The sequence below is a fragment of the Ambystoma mexicanum genome, chromosome 7q (assembly GCF_040938575.1).
Source record: "Ambystoma mexicanum isolate Mex_15411 chromosome 7q, UKY_AmexF1_1, whole genome shotgun sequence".
Classification (NCBI taxonomy): Eukaryota; Metazoa; Chordata; class Amphibia; order Caudata; family Ambystomatidae; genus Ambystoma; species Ambystoma mexicanum.
The window spans coordinates 111228665-111249891 of NC_090941.1; positions in this window are offsets into that span (position 1 = coordinate 111228665).

Genomic DNA, 21227 nt, shown 5'->3' on the forward strand with positions numbered 1-21227 from the left:
GGATCACATTCAGTCATCTTATTGACAGTTTATTTTAAATGTTGGGAGTCTAGCAGTGCATTTTTCTTAGTGGAGCTCTACTTTTCTGGGTTTTGTAATATATTTCTTTCTGTACCATAACAATATATTATGTATGCATAACTTGTAAGAAATAGCAGTGTTGTTTTCTTTTAACAGAAATGGCAAGCACCCTGGAGTGGTTGGAGGAACATTTCCCCCATGACGAAATGAGTGAAGGAAACAACTCTAATGATACTGAATACATTTTTAAAAGCAGAAAAAGTGATATAATTTGTTGAGATGTCACTAAAACATGGTTTTCTTTTAACAGTACATAGTGCGAATGAAGAAAGTGGGTCTGAATTACAATTCAATGACGCAGAAGATGGCCATAGACAGCCCCAACTACAAATGCAGAAAATGACCTCACAAACGTATCTGCAAAATGGATGAACTAAATAATAATTGTATACAGTTGATAACGTTTGTTAAAAATCATGTCAAAGAAAATATCCAATATTGCTGCCGAATTGTACCTGTGCCCATTGACCCTGTCCTAACCAATCATTCCCATCTAATTCCTTAAATCAAAGATGCTACGATAAAACCTAAATCCCCTCCTCCCCTCATGAACAGTCCATAGAAAACCCCAATTCTCCCATATATATTTCCCATTCTGATTCCCCATCTCTTTCCTAATTGATTGTATGTTTTTGTTTTCAATAACATGTGTGTGTGTACTGTTGGTGCAAGTTTTTTTTTAAAAAGCTCAATTTGGAGTCTGTGGACTGTGTGACTGTCTGGGCTGTCTGTAACCAAAATGGAGGTGCCCCCGGACACTGCGCCTGTCTGGACATTTCCGCTCTGTTGTGTTGCACTTTTAATTAATCAGGGACTACACCCCTGTCCTATGGACACTGTTATGCATGCACAACTGATCCCGTTGTGCCCCCGGTCATCTCGCCTGTCCGCATATGTCTGCTCGCAAGTGTTTAATTTTTAATTAGTTCAGGGTCTCCATCCCAGTCCTACGGACTGTAGCACACGTGCACACACAGTCTGCGGTGCAATAGGTATCTGCAGGACATCTGTCCTGTCCGTGGCGGTCTGGGGATGTCATCATGTCCCGCACCTGCGCTGCGCATCGGGAGTATCAGCGGATAGTGTCTGTACCCCGGGACAGTTAAAAAGTCTATTATTGACCTATCCAGGGTGGTTGAAGCTGAAACATCACACTTGCAAAGCTCCTAGACTGTGTCTTAGTTGATCTGGCAACTTTTTATAACTTTTTAAGCCCTGTCTGTGGATCGACTGTCTGCAGACAGCCCCTCACTACTACTCCTCATTGTGTTTTTGACTGTCCAGGAGAGAACACCTGCTGCTGATTTGGGCTATTGGCTATCTCTGCTTTCTGCTTCTTGAGAGAATGGCTTCCATGGCTACTGCAGCTGCCCCACCACCACCACCATCTGGAGTTCCATGAGAGGGAAACAGGTGTGATGATATAGAGGTGGATCAATAAGAGGAGGGGGTACTGGAAGTCCCTCTCTCCAGCTCCCGACGTAAATCTTGGCGGTGGCCACTTTTTACCACCGTTGGCATTATACCAAAGGCTGGGGCGGTTAGATGCACTGAGTGCAGGATTGTACTCAGTCGTGGAAAATTGGGTCTGTACAGCTACGGGACCACCTCCATGCAGCGCCACCTCAAATCAAATCACAAGGGAGCAGTGAGAAAGGTTGTACCTTTCGACGGGACGTGTAGACTGACCGCCACTACTGCACCCTCATCATCTGCTCCTGCCACTACAAGGGACACTCCTGTGGGGCAGAGAATCCCTGCGGAAGCATCGCAGGCAACACATGACACAGTCAACTCTTATTTTTTGGGGTTACAGTGCTCTGTATGTACTGTGACACACCGCTCTGTAGGGGGCAGCAGTTTCGGAGTGCTTTCGAGGCTCCAGTCAAGGAGCATGAGAAACACTGTCCCCTACTTGATTAAGGCCGACCCAACACCTTCCTCTCTTCACCTGCCCCTTCGTCCCTGAGGTTGGTTCCCCTTTCCTGCCTTCCCTCCCCTCCATTATCTCTCCTGCCAAAAAAAGCACAAAAAAAGCCACAAAAAATTTAAAAAAAGTATTCTTTTCAGAACCACCGTTCACAGTTCAAAAACAGAAGTACCAAAAAAGTTACAGGCCCCTATGCAGCCTGCAAAGTCCATGGACAGTGCGGTAGTCTGCAAACATCTAAAAAGGTAGGTGGAGGTGGCATTAAAAACATTTAACTCTTTTACGTGTGAAAGTGCATCCTCTTCAAAGAACCGTTTTTGGTATTTTTTGTTTTTGAAAGTTTTTTCAGGTTTTAAAGTAAACTAAGTAACATCATACTGAACTAAACGTTTTCACTGTGTTTCCATGCATTTTCTTTTCACCTACTAGAATCAGTAAGATGTACTCCATCTCTGCGGAAAATAGTGGCAATGTCAAATTTTATATTTTCATTACAGAAAGACGTCATGTCAACATCTCCCAAAAAAGCACACACAGCCTTGTTGATATTGCGCCTCGCTTTCTCCATTTGTGGACCAAATGAACTCAAGCGCATCCACATCTGTCTCTGGGCAATGTGAGAAAAAATTAGTTGAGAATCCGGGAATATTTCCTTCAATTTGCCAAATGTCTCCTTCAATGCAAACTGCAGTAAAATTCCAGATACATGCCCTAAACCGTTCCCTCCTTAATGAACAATAATAATAATAATAATAATGATAATAATAATAATAATAATAATAATAATAATAATAATAATAATAATAATAATAATGTCTGGATGTTGCAGTGTGACCAAATTGACAAAAAATGGGAGCAGGTCCACCCACTTCATGCCACACATTTCATACCATTGCACATGGACATCATGAAATCCAAGATTTTAACGCACTCAACACTGCTCTGCATACACTTTCAACCAATGGATCCGCAAGTCCCCCAAAATCCACACACTCTTGCCTCCTGAAAGACATAGCCATAGCCATCTGCACTCCTATTAGCAAACAGACCTTCTGCTCATTGCATACAACACCCACAAATCCTTATTGGCTAATCCCCTGGGCAGCAAGGTCCCATTTCCATGCCTGACATCTTCAAAAGACCCAGATGTGGCACGTGCAGTGTCCGTGGACAGATCGTCCAAATGAAGGGGGTGATGACTTAAGTAAAAGTTATTTACTCTTTAGTGGTGGCTCAGAAAAGAAGGGTTTTTTTCAAAGGGGTTTGCAACCAAGCACCTTTTTAATGTTTACTTTTTGCTTTTATGTTGTTTTTTTCCTCTTCAATGCATTCCTTACATTATAAAGGAAAATTGCACCATAAGTTTCTGGGACTACATCAAGTAAATAGAGCCCACTTTCCTTGATAGAAGATTCTATCTTCCTGTTGGGAATTAGTGTTGGGAGTTAGTGCTTGTGCTCCTAGTTACATTATTGACCTACTTACCTCTCTTTTTACAGCCACAACTCCCGGCAACGCCGGCAGCCCCGCCCCCGCATCCCAGCAAATGCGATTGGACTTTCACGCATTCAAAACCTTCGGTCACGTACACCGCGCGCGCATCATAAGTGCCTGTAAGTGTAACAGGCTGTTTGGCTGTTCGGCTGGGCGGGTGGTCCAGCACAGACCAAGCTTAACAAATTCTTTATGGTCTGTTAGTCCCTTTATCTGGAGGTTATCGATTGGTATTGAGGTAGGATGCGTTATTGTAAGCTTAATGTCACTCTGTGACACCCTGTGACAATATTGTGAAATATCTATTGCGAGGTTTGCCTTCTGCGTGTCTGTTACAACATTTGACTAACATCCATGTAAGATGGCCAGTGGTCTGAGAAGTGGAAAGTGTTCTAGTATGGTGATGCCCACTAGCCTCAATAACCAAATGAATGAGTGTGAAATTTCTCCTTCAATCTGTGTAAACCCTGCAAAGATGATTAAACCTAATGCTAATGACAAGAGGCAGCTAACTTGTACAACCATTTGGATGATTTGAATGTGAAACCTAATGTTTCAATGATTGAGTCTCCAACTTCAGCCAATTTCGATATTAAAGCGTTGGCCGATCTCGATTCTCGTATTAGGTTATCCATTGGCCTGTTGACTCCACAGATACCTAAAAATCAAGATCTACATGACGCTGAATATGGCAACGGTTTCTATATGCCACCTAGTCCTCGATTGCAAACAATATCTCGACTGGTATTGTTTCTGTACCTGAACCTGTACAAAGTCCAGATCTATGTGTCCCTTACTCACAGAACAATGGTAGTGATTCTTGTTTGCCACTTACTCCTAAAGATCAGGAACCATTTACATTTCCTGTTATAATAAGGATCCTTGATCTGTTGGACAAAGGCCATGATGTCACTTATTTGGAATTAAGGGACATGAAATATAGCATGAGTGACATCATGACCAAAGTCTCAAGGCTGGACATTCCTGGCCTTGAAAAGTGTCCTTCTAAAAAGTATGATGTGTTGCTATCTGAGTTAGGGACAATTAATTGTTCACTTGTTGAACTTAGGAACAATGTATGCCCATCTACTGCAAATGTACAGCCAGAAAAAAGTGAGCCACTTGCAGATAGTCCCTCAGTCCTAATTAATCTAATTGAACAATGAAAACAAGACGTAATATCTATGGATTGTGATACTGATTGTGTAGGCTATTCTTCTAGAAGATTTCGTAAAAACCAAAAACGTGTTGTTAAACGTGCTGAAAAAAAGGCAATGTGCAATGAAAAAATGACAAAATCAAATAATGAGATTTTGGTAATCTCTGATAGTGGTGGTGAAGATGTGATTGACGTTGCACAACTTTCTAAGGAATACCAATCACATCTTGGCTCTGACCACGATACGTGCCAATGGTAAAAGAAGGTAAAATACCATTAAATCCTTGTGGTAATGAACACATAGTTACTGCTGAAGTTCACTTGGAATTTGCTAACCCTTCAGCCACTTATGACTCTAATATTGCCTCCGCCAGTGTGATTGAAACTGAAGGAGATGTATTGAAAGTTCAGAAAATACTTCAAATTACTTCAAAAGTGTAGGAAGAAAATATACTTCCAGCAGGTCTCCAATATCCTCCAAATTGCCCAAAGATATAAGTAAAATCTCTCAATTTCCCTCTGACAAATCGACAAAAGGTGTACCATTACTGTATTCTGAAACCCTATTGAAAAAATCTGATAGGGATCCAGTAACAAACATTAATGATTCCATGCTAAATGCCTTAAAGGCAGGCACTCTACCGCCAAAGATAATTAATCAGCTCCTAAATCCATTGGTTACAGGGATTGCAACCATCACACGTCATAATATGCCTCAAATACCATCTGTAATTGACAGATCAATGTGTAAACAGCCCAAATTATCTGAACCTGTTGTTAGACCTCATAATTAAACCTTAAGCAATTTGAAGAACGTCCTTCATTTAGATGTTCCAATGCTTGGGGTAAACAATTCTTCAAATGTCCTTGAAGGCAGTACACGGATGGGGCATTGTACCGCCAGGTTACTCAATCTTAAAACAGGACAGATTAGCTAAAACGGGAGGTGGGGTCGCACTAATTTTTAAAGACTCCTTAGCCTTAAGACAGACTCCCACCACCGGGGAAGACACCACTGACATCCTCTCAGCCAAACTCACCCTCTCCCCTAAAGATACAGTAAACATTCATGTCATATATAGACCCCCAGGCCCTGTCAATAACTTCACAGGCATAGTCAACCATCTCCTTGGAAAAAACATCAAACAAACTTCCAAAACACTGCTTCTAGGAGACCTAAACCTTGGATACAATGATAAACTTGACAAAGCAGCTACCACTCTCGCCAGAAACCTCACAGATCTAGGATTCACACAAATAGTTACTGCCCCGACCCATAATAAAGGCTGTATCTTAGACTGGGTGGCAGATCACAACTGTGGCTCCACCCTCAACTCCAACACAGCCCTCCCATGGTCTGATCACAACTGCCTTCAATTCTGCATCCCCATATCCTTATACCCCATACCACTTATATCGGCACCGGCCAAGCTAGCCAGAAGTGCCAAAAAACTTACAGCAGACAATATACGTCCCTTTCTCAACAACCCCTGACCTGCACCTCCTTCCTCCTCTGACCCCAACATTCTAGCAGAGATCTTCAAAGACACCCTCACCCATGCCATCAACACTGCAGCTCCTCTTGAAAACAAAAAAGAAAAAGAAATCGCTTCACTCCAACTCATGGTTCACGGAGGACTAATTAAATTTACGCCAATGCAAGCACCAAACCCTCAAAACATGGCAGGCCAATCCCTGTGATGCCACCAAAGTAGACTTTCTTTGTATTTCTAAAAAATACAAAAGTGCCATATTTAAGGCGAAGTCAGAAACCTACAATAAACGTATCATGGAAGCCAACTCCCACTCAACAGAGCTTTTCACCATCTTTAAAGAGCTCACTGTCCCACCAATCTGTACAGATGAGATTGTTAAGGATGAAGCCTGGTGCAATAGCATCCAAACAGCGATGTTAAATAAAATAGACCTTCTTCAAAATAAAATAGCAGAACACTTCAAGGCTCTGCACCACCAACAGACCCTCTCTGCCAATACCGCTATGGACAAACACACCTCCAAATTCAATTTTTCTCCAATCACCGAATCAGATGCTCTCCACATCCTCAAACAGCTCAAACCATCTCAATGCAAAGGCGATATATGCCCCCCCAAACATCATTAAATAGTGTGCGGCACCCGTCACACCGATCAGCATTCATTAACGCCTCATTCAAGACGGGCAAAGTCCCTGACAGCCTTAAAGAGGCGTGGGTGCGCCCGCTCTTAAAGAAACCAACCCTGGATCCTGCCCAACCTAACAACTACCGGCCCATTACAACGGTTCCATTTCTTCTAAAAATCTTAGATAAAGCTGCACACATGCAGATACAGTCCTACCTGGAAAACAACTCTGTCTTAGGTAAAAGGCAGTCCGGATTCCGCAAAGGTTACGGCACTGAAACCGCTCTACTAGATCTGAATAACCAAATTACCCTAATTTTAGATAAAGGCAAGCCGGCCCTTCTGCTCCTCCTAGACCTCTCGGCAGCATTTGATTTAGTTAATCATACCATCCTCTCGAACCATCTCACTCAGGCCGCACATTTCTCCAAACAAGCCACAAACTGGATCACCTCCTTCTTCGAAGGAAGAGTGATGAAAGTGTTCTCCAATATAGCTAATGCAGAGCCTACCACCATCAGGTATGGAGTCCCTCAGGGCTCATGTACGGCTCCTACCCTCTATAATCTTTTTACCAAACCTCTCTGTGATAAACTGGACGCACTTGGGATCGCATACACCAACTACGCTGACGATACCCAAGTACTCCTCCCGCTCACAGGACTCTACCATCAGGACGCAGCCACTCTCCAGAATATATACGCCACCATCCAAGCATGGATGGCCACAAATGGCCTATGTCTTAACGGAGATAAGACCGAAATTCTCATCCTTGGTCAAAAATCCACTATCACGAACCTCGACCCACTTTACACCAACTTCTGCATAGACAATTGTGTCTTCCCAGTTCTACCTTCTGTTAAAACACTAGGAGTCCACATTGACGCCTCACTTTCCATGGACAAACAAGTCATTTCCATTGTTTCTGCCTCCGCCCTGAGCACCAAGCTCATTAATGCCATCAAACCTTTCCTAACCAAAGATAATCGCCTATCTATTGCCAGAGCCACCATTGGAGCCAAACTACATTATTTTAATGCGCTATTGGCTGGCACCTCCAACTCCAATCTCAATAAACTCCAAACAACACAGAATAATGCACTAAAAGCAGCTCTCAATATACCAAAAGGGGACCACATCGCGCAAGCGAGAAAGGCAGCACACTGGCTACCTGTCAAAGAGTGCATTACATTCAAAATACTTACCACCGCGCACAAATGTATCAACCTGTCTGCACCCTCATACCTGTCTGATACGTTAGCCAGATCTCACTACACCAGACCAACTAGGCAATGCCACACCAACCAACTTAGGGTCCCACGCATCAGACGAGCTAGAGCAGGTGGAATAAGTTTCCCTTACATTGCCCCTAAGCTATGGAACGCACTACCTAGCACGCTCAGAGCAGAAACCTCTCTCACTGCCTTCCGAAAAAAACAGAAAAGCACCTTGTTTAACTAATTCCCCTTCCTTCATGTCGTTTATTCTCTCCTCCTCCTCTCCTCTCCTCTCTTCCTCTCCTGTAGCTACTACTCTTCTCTTGCAACTAAGTAATGACTTAATTGTATGTACGACAAGTCATTTTCATATCTGTACTCTTCTCTTGCAACTAAGTAATGACTTCAATGTATGTACAACAAGTCATTTTCATATCCGTAACAAGCGCCATGATGCCCTTTGGGCTGCCTGTGCGCTAAACAAATGCGAATAAATAAATAAATAAATAAATAAATACATTGCAAAAGTGATGATGCATATGCTCTAATAAGGACAATGATAAGAAAGGTATTAACATGTTGGGTCTGGAAGGGACTAACACAAAACACAAGGGACTGTTTTGGGGTTGCCAACTGTGAGTTGCCCAATGTCGTGGTCACACAAAAAACACACAGCTTATCGAGTGAGATCAACTTAAGAGGTGCCAGAGTCTCTGACTGTGTTTTACAACCTCATCTGGTATGCACTGTGACGTGCTAAAAGGCACATGTTGGACCACCTTGGTCACAACATGCGTCTGCTTCCTTGCAGATGAATGACAAAGTAATTTTTAATAGGTTTTCTCTGTGTTGGCAGGTGCAGGTTTTTCTAAAAACAGGGAAGAAAACGTTCTTCTATAGGTTCCTCTCATTAGATTTTCCTTATGATATGAGAGCCCTGGTGTGTAAGTGTAGGGATCCTCTCCATGAACAAGCTGAAACTGTGCAGGTAGTATTGGGCACTAGATCAGTTTGTCATACAGCAAACCAGTTTCTGTGGTACTAGGTTGGTAAGCCACATTCCGCAGGGCTAAAATAAGGGCACAGTCGTGTGCGCCTTCATAGTTTGATGGACAGCGTAGTCTGCAATGGTTTTACTCCTCTACCTGTACGGATGACAGGTGGGAGGGGGAGAGAGAGATGGGATACTGGATCACTTTCCAAATTTCAACTCTATGGTAGGCATATTACTAAAAACACTGAAAACACTGCAATGTCAAATCGCAATTTCAGGAGGGAAGGAATAGCTTACCCTCTCTGAGTAGCATGGTAGCTTTTAGCACGGGGGGTATGGTGGCCTGCAACCTAGGAGCCAAAAAAGGTGTTTACTGTATTGTGTGTTATGTGCACACATACAGTGGGTCAGGTAAAACAAATAATTTCGAGTGAATCAAATAACTTGTAACCAAATTGTGCCATATACGCTGTTAGCTGAGCGCGCCTCGCGCATCAGCTCAGAACACAAGTATACTTAAATGCAGGATCGGGACGGTCCCGTCCCTGCAAACGCTCTCAATGCTATGCCCGAGTGCGTGTTTCTCAACCCCGCTTGCGGGGGAGTCACTGTGCGCGCGCCGGGTACAGTTTGTGCGCTTACCTCCTGCAGAAGTCAGTGTGGTCTGGTGGTCCGCGCTCGAGGGTTCTCTATGTTGCGGCTCACCAGACCACACTGTGTATTGTAGTTGCCATGGTGTCACGCATCACGTGGCAACGTCTCCAAATGGTCGTCCTGTGTGCGGATGGGGCGGCCATCTTGGAGTCAGGCCCAACTGTTTAGGATCGCGCAGGGATGGGTCTGCACTAGCAAGATGTGTATTACTACATGATTCAGGGTCCGTGAAAACAATTATTATCATACTACCCGATGTCATGAGGACACATGGTGGGTTCCCCTCGGGGCCACCATCCTCCATGATGATGTCATGTGCTGGTTGCAAGGTAGCCAGCACAGGGGTGCAGGGGTACAGGAGTACAAGGGTGCCGAAACACACCCCCTGCAGTAAACTGGAGATTTATTTTCATAGATCCAGGGTCCCCCCAACACACATAACAATGAAAAGGTGGGTCCAAGCATGTCTGTTGTATGACATGCAGGCGTGCACAGTTCGATTGGGCTGATCTTCAAGTGCCTCGTCCTGGTGTGTTCACAGGGTGGCCAGGGTTTGCCAGCTGGTCGGTTCATTGAGCCCCGTCTTGTCTGTCTTGAGGCAGAAGATCCAAAGCTGTTCTCGTCTGTACAGCAGGTCGTGGATGTTTCCTCCCCTTTTGGGTATTGCCATTCTTTCGATGATTGTCCAAGTGAAGTCAGATGGGGTGTGCTTCAGTGATACAAAATTTTCCACCATAGGTGCTGCGATTTTCTTCGTGCGTATGCACGATCTATGTTCTGCAAGTCGTGTTTTGATTGGGCATAAAATGCACAAAGGTAAAGACCCCCCTCCCGGGAGACCCATCGTGTCCGGGATAGGATCAATCCTGAAACCTCTCTCACAGTTCGTGGATTTCTTCCTTAAACCAGAAGTCACCAAGATGAGATCATATCTCAAAGACACTACAGCAGTCCTTGAACTAACCCAGGACCGCCCTTTCGATTCCACCCGGAATCTTCCAGTAACTTTAGACATTGAATCGCTGTATACAAAAATCCCCCAGATGGCCACCCTCAGAGTTGGCAAAAAAATCCTGCGAGAGAGAGATCCACCCAGCCATGCAAACCCTACTCACTCTGGTAATGCAACTAGCAGAAATTGCCTTGACAAAAACCTTCTTCATATATGACAACACACTCTACGAACAAGTGTCTGGGACGGCTATGGGAGACACGTTTGCCCCAAGCCTTGCTAACTTCTATGTTGCTAATTTTGAAGAAGAAAAGATCTACAATCCATATAACCAATGGCTACCTAAAATGGAACTTTGGTCGAGGTATATCGATGATGTTCTCCTGATTTTCACAGGCAATGATCCAGATCTCATCCTCTTTATGGAATGGCTTAACAACCAAAATCCGTTCCTAAGGTTTTCGAAAACACACAGCAAGAACTCAGTTCATTTTCTAGATCTCACTCTTGAGATAAGAAACAAAATCATCGTCAGTACAGTGTTCAACAAACCCACAGACAAAAATTCACTACTAACCTATGAAAGCTATCACCCGGCAAGCCTAAGGACAAACCTACACTTTGACCAGTTTCTTAGGTATCACAGAAACTGCACCACACTTCCAGACTACAATTGCCAGTCTTCTCACTTGGCCACCAAACTGATAAACAGGGGTTACCCGAAACGCATAGTCAAGCAGGCGCGCAGAAGAGCGATGAACATCCCACGAGAAGTCACGCTGGAACATCATGCGAAGGAGAATGAATCCAACGACAAAATCACAGCAGTCCTGAGCTTCTCATCACTGACGAACAGAATAAAGAAAGAGGTCCTTAAATAATGGCCTATACTGAATGTTGGCACCCAATGTCTAGATGTCTCTAGATTCGCCAATAAAAGAAAGAAGAACCTTAAAGACTCACTTGTGCATTCATACAAAGACAAAGACCCCAAGCCGAACACACTTTGGGGACAAAACCAAGCATCAGGCCTTGTCCTTGCTGGACATGCAGCGCCTGTTCCAGCACTAAGCGATCCACCAGCATTGATATAGGCTGGCATTTTCCCTGGACCCAAAAAAACCTCACCAACTGCAACCGCTGCAATGTTATCTACATCATCACATGTCCATGCAACAAACGCTAGGTGGGAATGACAATACGCCTAATCAAAACACGACTTGCAGAACATAGATCGTGCATACGCACAAAGAAAATCGCAGCACCTATGGTGGAACATTTTGTATCATTGAAGCACACCCCATCTGATTGTACTTGGACAATCATCAAAAGAATGGCAATACACAAAAGGAGAGGAATCTTCCACGACCTGCTGTACAGACGAGAACAGCTTTGGATCTTCCGCCTCAACTCAGACAAGACGGGGCTCAATGAACCGACCAGCTGGCAAACCCTGGCCACCCTGTGAATACACCAGGATGAGGCACTTGGCAATCAGCGCAATCGAACTGCGCACACCCGCATGTCATACACCAGATATGCTTGGCCCCGCCTTTTCATTGTTATGTGTGTAGGGGGGACCCTGGATCTATGAAAATAAATCTCTAGTTTACTGCAGGGGGTGTGTTTTGGTACCCTTGTACCCCTGTACCCCTGCACCGGCTACCTAGCAACCAGCACATGACATCATCATGGACGATGGCGGCCCCGAGGGGCACCCACCCCATGTCCTCATGACATCGGGGAGCATGACAATGATTGTTTTCACGGACCCTGAATCATGTAGTAATACACATCTTGCTAGTGCAGACCCATCCCTGCACGATCCTATACAGTTGGGCCTGACTCCAAGATGGCCGCTGCATCCCCACACAGGACGGCCATCTTGGAGACGTTGCCACGTGATGCGTGACACCATGACAACTACAATACACAGTGTGGTCTGGCGAGCCGCAGCATAGAGAACCCTCGAGCGCGGACCGCTAGACCACACTGACTTCTGCAGGAGGTAAGCACACAAACCGTACCCGGCACGCGCACAGTGACTCCCCCGCAAGCGGGGTTGAGAAACGCGCACTCGGGCGTAGCATTGAGAGCGATTGCAGGGACGGGACCATCCCGATCCTGCATTTAAGTATACTTGTGTTCTGAGCTGACGCGCTAGGCGTGCTCAGCTAACAGCGTATATGGCACAATTTGGTTACAAGTTATTTGATTCACACAAAATGATTTGTTTTACCTGACCAGTTGTATGTGTGCACATAACACACAGTACAGTAAAAACCTTTTTTGGCTCCTAGGTTGCAGGCCGCCATACCCCCCGTGCTAAAAGCTACCACACCACTCGTAGAGGGTAAGCTATTCCTTCCCTCCTGAAATTTCAATTTGACATTGCAGTGTTTTCAGTGTTTTTAGTAATATGCCTACCATAGAGGTTGAAATTTGGAAAGTGATCCAGTATCCCATCTCTCTCTCCCCCTCCCTCCTGTCATCCTTTACAGATAGAGGAGTAAAACCATTGCAGACTACGCTGCCCATCAAACTAAGAAGGTGCACATGACGGTGCCCTTATTTTATCCCTGAGGAATGTGGCCTACCAACCTAGTACCACAGAAATCGGTCGGCTGTAGAACAAACTGATCTAGTGCCCAATACTACCTGCACAGTATCAGCTTGTTCCTGGAGAGGGTCTGGAAGGGGAAACAGCAAATTTGAGGTGCTTCTCGAATCAACCGCAGATATCTCCTTGACCTTCTTTATGCAATTCCACCTTTGAGAATCTTGGCTTCCAGTGTTATTGATCACATTGCACTAGCTCCAACAAATAATTATCATATGACATGTCACCTGTTCTCTGAACATGTACTGAAACGTATATTTTCATATAGGAAGTAGTTATTTGAAATGGGATTCTCATTATCTACTTTCAATGATGAAAAGATGGCAGAAGAATTCCTATATGATAATCAGATTATTGAATCTTCTGAGAAAGGAATGAGTGGTGGTATGACCTTCAGTGCAAAAATGAAAAACTCTGTATATCACAATTGTTGACGATTGCTTGCCCTAATAATGAAATGGCATGGATTGAACCTCTATTAAAAAAAAATATTTGTGGCAAACCCTAAGTTATCTTCATCATAAGCTAAGGTGAAGTCAGTACTCACCTTACTGTCTTGGAATTCATGTGGATTTAGTAATATTCCAATTTGGCCATCTACTCTTGAAAAGTATAAATTACCATCAATTATTTTATTTCAAGAAACCATGAAAACAGATCCACTAGATATCCCTGATTATTGCTCATATTGTTCTTTTGCCATCAAAGGTGCAGAAGGCAGACACTATGGTGGTCTTGCAACTTCCGTCAACAATTCTGTAGCCTGCAATGTAACACTGGTGTATTCATTCATTCATGTCTTGGCTATATTCTTGAGTATGAACAGGAACAATACGAAATCGATTTTAGTAATCAACTTGTACTGCAAACCTTTGAAATATAAACTAATGGAGATTCTTGATGACTTAGATCAATGCTTTGATCAGGCCTGTACTTCGGACAACAATTTTGACATTATAATGAGTGGTGATTTTAACTCACAATGTGTAGGATGGCCTGTGTGTCACAAAGTCTCTAAACAAGTTAGCACTAATAGAATTAAGAGAGGGGCTGACTTTGGTACCTACTTTAAGGACTGGGGCATGTCATTTGTTAAGTTTAATGAACTCTCTCCTACTCATACATGGAAAAGAGGTAACTCAAGCTCTATGATTGTTTTTTTTTGTGTCTCCGATTCTGTGTTATCATGCATTGATTCTGCTACTATTGGAGAAATTGTGTACAGCGACCATGCCCCTATTACTCTCAATACTCTTTTTGATACCAAATCATTGCACATAGATCATTGTATATGTGCAATTGAGATCAAAAGGGACAACACCTCTATCAGATGGAATCCTACTTTATGTAGTAAGATAGCTGAGTGTGTATTACACATCTCAAATGTGGTATCAACTTTAACAACCCAGAAATATATTATATTGATTATCTAACGCAGATCATTAATAACTATATTAAAGAAGCCCTTGATCATTTCCGAATTAAACAATCTCCTTTTGTGATCATGCACGAACATAGATCTAATTTTAAAATCAAATATTTGAAAAGATCTTAGTATAGAGATTTAAGAAAGATTGAATTAGAACAATTACCATTTAAACTATATCTGCAAAAAAAGCGTATCATCCAAGCATATAAATTTAAAATGAAAGGAGTACATATTGAACAATACAATAAGCAAAATTGTGAAATGATCAGAGCTATTTGCAGTTACAATTCGCGTGATATTTGGACCGCGATTAAGAAAGTTCATGCATCAGAATACCAAAATAAGATTATAAAAAACGCGGAAACATGGATAGCCTATGTCGATGTTGACGAGGAAAGGTAATTACTGACGGGCCCATTGGTCAGCACTCACCCTCGAAAACTAGTAATACAAGATAGATGCACCATGCGAGGACAGATTGCAGGATTCACATACTCCGGCAAGAATCATTAATCAGGACTCAGTAAATTGGCAAAGGGAAGTCCGCTTAATGATACATACATCAGTTTATGGAAATCAGCAGCATCACAAACACCTGCCTCACCCCGACTTCCTCGAACTTCAGTACAACAGCCTCTTTTATGGGCAAATTTCGTCATCATTGGCGTCTACTTCCATAAAAAATCATCATGCAGCATAATTGGTTAGAAAAGTTAACTTAAGTATAGGTGTTATATCTGTATATGGAAATAAAGGAATTGGATTGGATAACTCTTATCGGGTAGGCGTCTATGCCCATTCTTCTACAACACACATGATTGACGTGACTACAAGTACGACGTCTCATTGGTTACAGTGTCTATAGGACCCTAGATTACATGGTCTATCATGATTGGGCAAGTTACACCCCTAAACATAAATCTTCACTTTAATTAGCAGCATGCAGAATAGACACCCATGTGCCTGGTGTCCCAAGTTTCACCCTTCCTCCCTTCCATCAATCGGTGGTTTAGGGTTATGTGTCAATTAGTTGGCTGGGTATGGCCCTCGGATCTGTAGTCTCTTATCAGGACAAGTTATGGCACCCTCGGGTTCTGGATGACATCAGGCGGGGGTACATCTTCGTGCCTGTCTGGTCACGTGCTAGTCCACTGTGAATCTGCTTCAGTTTCCAACCTTTTGTGCATTTAATTCTGTGTGTGCTCACCTCCCCTTCTCTGGTTGACCTCGATTTCCCCGGCAAGAGCCATCCTTTGTTAAGTTTCGATCCCGCTCCTTTCCTCAGCTTGGGCCTGGATATGAAACTTGGCCAGTCAGGCCTTGGCCGCATGGGAGTACTTCGGTTTATACAAAATGGAGTCGCACGTGTACATTGTGCTGTATTGAGGTAGATGTATACAGTTGGCGCTTGCCGCTCTAACTTCTACTAAGCATTGCAAGCAGAATCGATTTCTTAGCATCTTGTGTTTCAAGCTTACACACGTTTAACAGGGCGGTTGCTTCCATCTTGTCTCATGGCACCATTCTCATAAGGTTTTCACAGTGTCTCTCCCCTTTTTCAATTACAATTGTCCTCGCAGTTATCAATACTGGCATGTAAGCTTTCTGTAGCCACTTCTGGTTGTTCTCGGGGCTGCCTAGGCCCTTAGTATATTTCCATTGGCCTTCCATTAAGGCCTTTGGGGTTTCCTCATGGACAGTGTGTAAATACTCATCGTTTCGTACCAATGGCAGGTACGGTTTTCTGATTGGGTACCGTGCAGCCGAGGGCTGTCTGGTTATGGGCACTTCAACAGGTACTGAGATTCTAACGTACAAAGGGCAGAGGCCCACTGCAGCTCTCTGTTGGTTCAGCTGCTCCTCGTACATCACATATCTTTGCAAGTACTTTGCTGGCATCTCGAAATGTGGAGCAGGGGTGCAGGCCATGTCTGGGACCTCCTCTACACACCCCCCTCTGGTCGGTTCATCGACCACTTCTGCTTCCTCCTTTGTATTCAGCTTCTTTGACTCCTCACAATCTTGTTCATCGTCTTCGGGACTGGTACATGACGGTGTGAACATGTGCATCTTAGGAGTCCATATCTTTATCACCCCCTTCAAGCTTCCTGCAGTTTTCACATGCTCATCTTTGTTCCAGGTCATCAACTGGCATTGTCCATTTGGACTGCAGTAAATCCATTTGCCTTCATACCTTCTTCGTTTCTTGGGATAAGTGAATTTAGTTCCCTCTGGTGCAAATTCACTGGCCTTCACAAAGTCCTTTATTTCTTCACCTGTCAGGTCTCTAGGTTTCCAGCCTGGCTCGACATCGACCATAATTTTCATCCCAATGGCTCTCTTTGCAGTTTTCTGGCATTGAGTGGTGATTATCTTGATAACACAGAATCCTAGCAGTACCATGGCTAGCAAGGCTCCCAGGAACTTTAATTTATCAGCCATCGTTTGCGGGACCCATGAGAATAGGTTCCCAAACCAACTGTCATCATCCACTTCGTCCGTTTCATTAGTCATCTGGTTTTTTAAAGTACTCAACATGCTTATGGCCTCTGTGAGGGTTCCATTTTCCTCATCATGCGATGGTTAAATGTGCAACATGATTCTCCGATTTTTGCACAAACACCTCCATCCATTGCTGTGATCATGTTGAGCACATATCTGTTCTAGAGGGTCATCAGTCTAACCGCTCTCAGCTCTTCTTTGATCGCATTGAATCCTTTTATTGTGGTGTTGATGGTCTGCAGTAACTCCCATATGGTTATCTGCAACCATTTAGCATTCATTCCAATTTGGATGTGTGGCGGGAGCATTGTGGTGAATACTGTTGAAGTGAGGCTGAACAGTCTGTGTTCGTATGGAATCGCATAGAATGTTTCTTCTGGTGTCCAGTCATAATATCGAATGCAATATTTTCGAAAGTCAAAATGTCGAAAAAAAAATGTCGAAAATAAAAATGTCGAATTACAAAAATGTCGAATTGTTTTTGATATTTTTTCGAATTAATGTTTAAATATATAATTAATTAATTATAGTTCATAAAACATAATTTTTTTAAATGGTTAAAGGTATATCCATGGTGGGTGGGGGAAAGGGGAGGAGGGGGGGGGGTTGGGGTAGGGGTTTGGGATGTTTTTTTTAAATAATTAATTATTTAATTAATGTTTTATTAAATACTTTTTTTTAAAAATTAAACGTATATCCATGGGGGTGTTGGGGGGGATGGGGAGGAGTGGAGGGTTGGGGTAGGGGTTTGGGATCGTTAGTATGTGTGACATTTTACAGTTATTTTAACATTGGTTTTTCGATTTATTTTTCGACATTTTATTTTCGAATTAATGACTTTTTCTATTATATGTATGTGTTTTCGACATTTTTGAATTCGACATTTTTTTTTCGACATTTTTGTAATTCGACATTATTTTTTCGATATTATGACTATAAACCGTTTCTTCTGATTTGGCAGACAAGTAGTTTGCTCTCTTCATTCAGGATATCAGCTCTGCGGCTCTCCTCCTTCTCAGATAAGCATCTGCATTCGGGAAGTTGTCCATATTCAGATCGTTTTTTGGAATCACCAGTGTGGGAACATGGACATTGACCAATGTACATATGCCCCCACCCCCCAATTTCTTGGCAGTCTTATGTATGCTTTGGATCCACACGCCCAATAGTGGTCCATCAGGACTGTGGTTCCTTGTGCCATTCCTGGTGCCTCATATTCGTCCACAGTTTTGATTCTCCCCCATTTTCCTTGTGCCTTTACTTCTGAAGCACAGTTTCGGGTTCTCCAACGGTACTATTTGCAGGGGCCCTCCCCTGTCTTCGACCCATGTTAACAGCTTCACCAACTTTGCCCATAGAGGTATACATAACCTCTGTGAGCTTTCTATTGCTTCCTTGCAGGCTCCAAGGACCATCCAAGCTCGGCAGATTACGACTCCTTCCTCCCATCCGTTATGGGAAACTACTGATGCCCAGATCTGCATTTGTCCCCGGTTCCTTATTTGAGTTTCTTCTGACGTTTTTTCCTTGGACGTTCGGTCTTGAGTTTATTTCCCACCTTATTCCTGATCCTTTGACGTCAGGGTTTTCATATCTAATTGCGTGATTCTTGGTGTGCGCCCTGTTTCTTGTTTTGATGTCCTGGACAAACCCGTCTTCATCAAGGTAGTCCTTTTCTTTGGCCCATATCAACGATGCGTCTTTTCCCATAAATTGTCCTCTGGTGTTGCACATTGCCACGTGTGACATGCAGTGGGCTGTGGCGACATCGATCTCTACAGCCACGAAGATCTTGGATTTTCCCATGCTGTATGGCAGTAACGTACAGACGAAGCATTCTCCTTCTGACTGCCTACGTCCTACTTCCTTCATTGCTGGTACCATATGTTGTTTCCGAGATGGGCTGTGCTGTCCAAGTAATCGTTTAGCTCATTATCGGTTTCATATGGACTTCTCTTGATCCTTAGTGTTTTTCTGTAGTTAGCTATCACTATGTCTCTGAATGTATCTGTACTGCTCTTCCGTTCCGGCAGGCTCTCGGGTATTATCTTTGGAGGGGCGGGTTTCATTTCCTGCCCTGCAGTACTATGGGGAGGTCTTGTGTTTCTTCTTCTACCCTCGTGCATTCTTTCGTAGACCTCCTTCCACATGTGGCTCATCATCCTTCCAACATGTGGCGGTGTCGTAAGCTCGGTCGTTATTTCTGGTGTTGGAGCAGGTGTGCTCATTATCACAGTTGCTGCAGTTTTCTTGCTCAGCTCCTCATGTAGTTTCTTTGCTCTTAGTATGAGCGGAAGCACATACTTGACTACCGCATGTGTCTTCCCCAAGAGTTCTTTTGTGGCCTCCTCTGTTCTCTTGAGGGATTTTGTCATGCCATCTCTGTCTTGTTGCTTGCTTGGTTCTCTGTTCTCTGGAGCTGTTAGTTTCACAGGTATCTTTTTGTTTTCTGTTGGTTCGGCCTGGGGTCTCACAGCCATTGATACTTGCCTTTGCTTGTGTGCACTCAGTGTGTGGGTGCGTGCTGTGGACAGTGCTATGTTATCATTCATTCCGTGCTGACCCTGTCTCCAGCTTTTCTCGTCATTCATAATTTCAGGTGCATCCATATCACTGCTAATTAAATTCAACTGTAAATCATTTGCTTTATCATCAATTTTTCTTGGAACAGTGATGACAATATAAGGTCTGGGTGCCTTTGTGGGGCCCAGACGCTCATTACCTGGTGGATGCACGGACATTGGGATGCTTCGTGCACCAATAAAAAATGCAGTTCTGATCGTTAACGACAAAAATACTACAATAATCACTATACATATATATATGATTGCCTTGAAGGACAGTTTGCAGCACCTCCTTCCAGGAAAGGGGGGGCGCCCATCCACTGGTGGCACAACTAAATTACTGTTTTGGACCTCCATCTCGAACAAGTCCATAGTCAATAGTTTATTTCTTTTCTTATCTTGATTGTGTTACTTAAAAAGTTCAGCAAACACTAAAATGACCTGTGCAGTTTAATGTCCCCCCTCTTTCGAGTGATGACGGAAGTCTCTAGTTATGGAGTACAGATCCTTTGCTAGACTATGGAAAAAGGTTACACTACCGTTTTTAGCCCATCACATTCTTCCTGCATTTATGTATACAACGCATTCCCAAGGCACATTCCCAATTCGTCTTGACCCTGAGGACATGCAGGAATTTGTTTGCAGTGACACAATAAAAATGGATTCATTACACATCACGCATAGATAAACCATTGAAAAAATAAAAACAAAAATAAAAATAAAAGTGAACATATGAGGAGGTAGGAAAAAATAAGAAAAAGGTTGAAAACGGTAAACACGGCAGTGAAGTTCGGGTCTTTGTTCCTTTCACTTGGTCCTTCGAGGTCAAGTTGCTGAACAGTCTCTCTCTCCCCCATTTACTCCACTGCGAGAGAGAATGAACACGAAAAAGAAAAAATAGAACAAGATGTTGTTATCCTTGTTTCTGCCCTTCTCGACCTGTCCTATGTTGAAAGCATGAAGAACTGTGTCTTTGTTTTCTTGCTTTGTCGCCGGCTGCGGATGATGAAAAGGATTATTTTGGAACGCCCCCTTCTAAGGCTCTTCTTAGCATTGGATGTCTATGGTTGCTCCTTAGTTGTGGTGCAATAGCCTTTAGAAGTCTGTTTAATTGAGCAGTCTTTGATGGATCATTAAGAAATGTGGGTATGTCGACATTGCTGGTTCTGCCCACTAGGTCAGGGAAGTTTTCGATGAGATGAAAGAAAACTCGAAAAGCGTAGCGACTGTCTGCGGGTGAATGATGACATTTGTTCAGGGTATTTGGCTTTGAAGTCACAGGCCTTTCTTTCAGTGTGATCAGTTTTTCCCCTTTGATCTGTCTCTCATCCAATAGTCTCACTGAAATCTCCTCAGGGATTCTCACTGGAAATTGGACAGCTCCACTTGGAGCATGATGCCTTGGAGGAGTGCGCCCATGTGTGGGATGTTGGCCGTATTCCTAAGAAAGGTATTGACGTCAACATCTGCAGGTCGCCCCACCATTTCCGGATAGTCTGTGACTAATCGA